The sequence below is a fragment of the Triticum dicoccoides genome, chromosome 7A, assembly GCF_002162155.2.
Source record: "Triticum dicoccoides isolate Atlit2015 ecotype Zavitan chromosome 7A, WEW_v2.0, whole genome shotgun sequence".
NCBI lineage: Eukaryota > Viridiplantae > Streptophyta > Magnoliopsida > Poales > Poaceae > Triticum > Triticum dicoccoides.
The window spans coordinates 110,222,159-110,228,152 of NC_041392.1; positions in this window are offsets into that span (position 1 = coordinate 110,222,159).

Genomic DNA, 5,994 nt, shown 5'->3' on the forward strand with positions numbered 1-5,994 from the left:
CCCGAACACATTCACGGACAGTGACCAGTCAATTCTCAAATCGTCGCGTCCACAACCGTGTACCTCGTATCTGGTACCTTAAATCCGTACTATACATGCACGGTGAAACAAACTATGTAGATCATCAATGAAACAAAGCGGACACTTAACATACGTATATAAAAACAAATCACACATTTTTTTAGATAAAAGACGAGATCCCGACTTTATAGATAAAGCCACCAGGCAGAGTCACAACCACCAGAAGGGAACCACATAAGTTTAACACAGTACGACTAGAGAGTATGGGTACAAGGCATCCAGCCTATCATGGCACGCGGGCCAGCCAAACGAGCACTCGAAACACTAAGAAACCGTCCTCCTGGACCGCCGCAGTAGAGAAGAAGCCGTATATTTCATTTTGGATAGCATATCGTCGAACGCCTCAAGGTCCCCATCCTTAGTCAATGATCTCCACTGCTGCAAAAAGACATTAGCTTTAAATAAGCAACTCACAGGGTTAGTCGAAAAAATATGTTCAATAGTGAACTTGTTTCTAGTAGTCCAAAGCGCCCAACAGATCGCTGCCCAGCCCACCATGAAAACCCGCTTAGACCGGCCTGCTAGAGAATTGATACATCGCCGAAGATCCGCAAAAGAGGAAGGGTTCCAAGGAACATGAAGCCAAAGTCTAATGCAACTCCAAATGAATTTTGCCAAAGAGCACTGGAAGAAGATATGTTTTGTATCCTCTAGGGCGCCACACAGATGACAACTATCAGAATCCGGCCCATTCCTCTTTTTAATCTGGTCAGCCGCAGGAAGTTTGCGACGAAGAGCTTGCCAAAGGAAGATTTTGATCTTAGGAGGTATGCGGGCAGACCAAATAAGTTTAAACTTGTCAGTGCGAACACCAGCGATGAGATGCGAGTACGCCGACTTAACAGAAAACCGCCCCAAAGGGGAGTGGGGCCAAAAAACGGAGTCCTCTTCCTCCAAGAGCAGGGGGAGCAGGCAGTAAGGCGTTGCCAATCTTCCAACTCCGCAGGGGAAAGAGAGCGCCGGAAATCTAAAACCCAACCCTGAGCCGAGAGCTCAGAGATAGAGATCTCAGGGTTAGCACAAAACGAAAACAAAGTCGGGTAAGCCACCGCAAGAGTAGAGTCCCCAACCCACCAATCTAACCAAAAACGCGTAGATTTGCCATTACGGACAACGAATTTCACCAGGGATCGGAAGATCGGTCTAATACTAACGAGCTGGCGCCAAAATTGAGAGCCACCAGAAGAGGAGGCGAACATAGGGCTCGAGAAGGGAAAATATTTAGCTTTGAGAAGGTCAAGCCAAGCAGGACGTTCATCAAGGGACATAATCTTCCACCACCATTTTAACAAGAGACGCTTATTCATGATTCTAGTGTTAATGATGCCAAGGCCCCCCTTGTGCTTAGGTCTACAAATGAGGTCCCACTTGACCATCCTATATTTGCGTTTGTTATCGGAGGAATTCTAGTAAGAGGCACCCCTGTGCTTGTCGGAGCCCGCGTGTGTCCCTTCAGACAGAAGATAGAAGCCCATTAGAAACATCGGGAGAGAGGAAAGGCAGGAGTTGGTAAGGGCGACCTTGCCCGCCTGAGAATTATAACGACCTTGCCACGGCAAAACTCTATTGCCAACTTTAGTAACAGCCGGGGCAAACTCTTTGGCCAAAAGCTTAAGCGGGGAGATAGGTAAGCCCAAGTATTTGAGAGGAAAGGATCCTAGCGAGCAATTCAAGAGATGGGCGACCCTCTGCGCTTCCGAGGCAGATACCCCAGTCACAATGACCTCGCTTTTAGAAAAATTGATTTTAAGGCCCGACAAGGCTTCAAAGCAGAGAAGAAGAAATTTCATATTCGTGATGGAGTTATCATTAAGTTCAACCAAAATGATGGTGTCGTCCGCGTACTGAAGGTGAGAGATGCCATTAGGAACAAGATGGGAGCTAACCGACGAGATGTGACCAGCAGCCGCAGCCCGAGACAGAATGTGAGATAAAGCATCAGCCGCAAAATTGAAAAGCAAGGGGGACGCCGGATCTCCTTGCCTCAGGCCCCTACCGTTGGCAAAGAAATTACTGGTCTGGCCATTGACAGCCACCGCCGTGTGCCCACCAGTGACAAGTTGCATCAGACGGTGGACCACCGCACCATCGAAGCCCTTGGCCAACAGAACTTGGCGAAGAAAACCCCAGCTGACTGAGTCATACGCCTTTTCGAAATCAAGTTTAAGGACCACAGCCTTGGTGTTCTTATAGTGAAGGTCATGAATTATCTCATGGAGGCAAAGCACCCCATCCAGAATGAATCTCCCCTTAATGAACACGGATTGGAAAGGGCTAATAACCCGATGGGCGATCGGAGACATTCTAGTAGCCATCCCCTTGGCAGGAATCTTAGCAAAATTGTTAATCAAAGCAATGGGTCTAAATTGGGAGATCAAGTCAGCGCCTTTAACTTTAGGAATGAGGGTGTGAACTGCGTAGTTAAGTCTCGCCCCAACCAAAACCCTTGAGATATAGCCATAATTAGGCCCTTTAACTGAGGCCAGAATTGCCAGAAGAAAGGAATGGAAAAGTCGTCAGGCCCAGAAGCCGCATTCGGGTTGGCAGAACGGATCGTCTCAAAAATTTCCTCTTCCGTTGGGGGGATCAGCAAACTCTCATTGTCAGCGACCGAAAGCTGGTCTAGAGGAGACCAAAAGGGCGAGGCCAAATTAAAGCCTAGAAAGGGTTTAACAGCTAGGAGGTTAGAGAAAAAATCAACCACATGACGCATAATCACCGAGGGGTCAGAGACCCTGACGCCGTCGATCGTAAGGCCATCAATAATGCATCTCCGGCGTCTGCCGTTAGCAATCGCAAAGAAATAGGACGTAGGAGAGTCACCCTTTAAGGTCCAGTTGATAGTACCATGCTATTTCCAGTACACTTCCTCTTGCCTATGAATGCCCAGCAGCGCCTCTTCTAAACCATACCGAGTTTGCCATTCAGTCAAGGACAGCCCAGAGCTATCGGCGCGATCATCTATAACGCCAATTTGAGCAACCAACCTAGCTTTGTCACGCCTAGACTCAGCGTAATGGTTTTTAGACCAGCCTCTAAGGAATCTACGCAAAAATAGGAGCATTGATGCCAGTCATACATGGGGCCAAAAGATCGTCGAGTAGAGGAGAGGAAAGTCAGAATCTTTTGAGCCACCAACTCGTTAAAACCTTCCACTTGGAGCCATGAAGCATCAAACTGGAATCTCGGGAAACCAACTGGGCACAAACCATCATCTAGAATCAAGGGGGTGTGATCAGAGCCAACACAAGCCAAAGCTCTAAGACTGACAGTGGGGAATAGAGAGTCCCACCTAGAACAAACAAAAACCCTATCAAGAACAGAACGGATTGAGGGAGTTTGATGGTTAGACCAGGTGAAACGGGCTCCAACCCTAGGAATCTCATGAATAGTCGTGTCCCTAATAAAAGCATTAAAAGCATCAGCCAGGGGCCAGGAGAAGTTAGACGAGCTCTTGTCAGAAGGGAAACGAAGCAAATTAAAATCGCCCCCGATCAGGAGGGATAGCTGACAGGATTCAATTTTAATACTAATCTCGTCCAAGAAGGCATAAGACATCGCGTGGTCAGCCGGACCATAGACCACCATGATTTCCAACAAGGAATTGAGGGATCGAAGGGAAACCACCATACTAGCCCAAAAAATGCCATGGTCGAAAGTCACAAAGTCAAAAGTATCTTTTTTGGCACCAAGCAAGATACCACCGGAGAGCCCAGCCGAGGCCACATAATTCCAATGAAATCTGTCTATCCCAGCAATGGCCGATAAGTCACTCGAGGAAAAGGAAGATTTGATAGTCTCAACAAGGCCAATAAAGTCTACGTTGTCAGATCGGACCAGGTCTTTAAGTTGGTCCCTGCGCCCCCTAGCGCCGAAACCACGAATATTCCAAATTAAGGCCTTCATCTAAAAGATAGGTTTTTGATACGGAGACTTGACCTGCTCGGTGCCATGCAGGATTTAGCATGCTTCCTTGCCACGCGAGTAGAAGACACCGGGGGAGCTTGACACCTGTCATCTCCCCCCTCGTCCCCACCGGCCACAACAGGTGGGGCGGCCGAACCCACCCGAGCCTCCTTGGCCTTCGCAATATCAGCCTGGGCTACCTCATTTGCCCTAATAACACCAAGAATCGACGAAGGGGAACCCATGCTAGAACCTAAGCAAATACCAACATCATCTAGAATTTTGAGCAAGTGATCATCAGATTGTGAAGGAAGAACTAAATGCACAGGGGAGACAACCGTGGGGAGGGAGGGGGAAGGGGCTGGGGACGAACCTGAAGGGGGCAGATCCCGAGCCGCAGCACGCCGAGCCGCCCGATCGACCACCCGCTCATCGTAGTTGGAGACGCGGCCGCTCTTGCGGGCCGTGGACGCTGGCGAGCGCACAGGCATAGGACGAGCACGACTGGGGAAGCCGCAGCAGAGGACGGACCCGAAGCCGCACCCATATCAGCATCAAGCCTACGACAAAGCCCAGCCGCGGACTGCCTCGAGTCACCTGAAGCATGGCTCTTTGCGGAATATTTTTGACAGAGGACTTCTTCTTCACCTTGGACACAGCACGGCCAGCCGGGGGTAGGTCTTCAATGCCAGACAAGGAGGGAGAAGCGGGACAGGCAGGGAGGTTGGAGCACACAGCCGAGAAAGGTGTGCCCTTAGCCCCACCCGAAGCCGCATCCCCTCCGCCCAAGCTAGGAGCCGCATCCTGGGGCCCCCGACCAGCCGGCGCATTCTCCTTTAGTAAATCTTGATCTTCAGGAGAAAGCCCATCCCACTCCGACTGAGTGAACCGAGGATCAGTCCCATGCATGGAGTCTTCAGGGCATCCATCCCCATCTTTTCTTTTATCACCATTGCCAGAGGCCGGGGGGATGGGGGGGGAGGAGGAGGAGGCGACACCGGACCCGAGGCCCCCTCCACCCGCACCCAGAGCCGAAAGCCACCAGCCGCAGGAAATACATCAATGGAGCCGCGAATGCACAGGGGATCAACACACCAGACCCGAAGCCGGGCCGACCCCAGAATGGCCAGAGAGGCTTGATCCACTTCGATAGGTTTCCCGCTGAGCACCCCAAAAGCCATGAGGAACGCTGTGGTGCGCATGCTAGGAGGGACATCTTTGACCAGAACCCACACATCAGACATAGCAGAAATCGCCTTAGACCCGTTGGACGCGGCTTTGACCGAGACTACAAGTTGATTCAGAGGCAGCGTGAAGCTAGTGCAAGAGGAGATCATACGGAGGCTCTCTTTGGAGGGAAAAGTCGCAGCAAAATTAAACTCAGAAAGTTGGCGAATTTTCCAATCCGAACCGCCCTCATCCCATAACTGAAGTTCATCCAGAAGGGTCTGGGAAGAAATGCGTTTAGCCTGAACAGAAATAATGCCGACATTGGAAAGCGATGGAATAGGGGCTGCCTCTGGGATCCCCTTGTCTAAAGCAAAGAAAGAACACCCTGGGAGGCCGGTGCCATAGTGGACGAAAGCGGGGGGCTTGACACGATTCTGGCAATCCACCGTGAGATGGCCATCTTCTCTGCAGATGAGACAGAAGGGGGGGGGGTTTCACAACGTGATTGGAAATGCCCTGGGCGGTGACAGGCGAAGCAGGTGAGGATGGGGTTGGAGACTTGGGATTGGGGAGGGTTGCGACCAGATCCACGAGGGGGAGGAGGGAGGATGCCATCACCAGACGGAACAGGACCAGAGCCAGCCCCCCCCGCCCGGCAGCAGGGCCAACAGGGCGGCGGACCGGGGCCCCCGACGCCCCACGGGGGACGAAGCGAGACGGGCCACCCCCAGCCACCACCGGAGCCCGCAACGGCGCACCGCCCCGGAGAGCAGCGCCCAGTGGGGGGACGCCTGGGAAGGCCCCGACGAGCCCGCCCGACTGGCCGCCGCTGCCAGC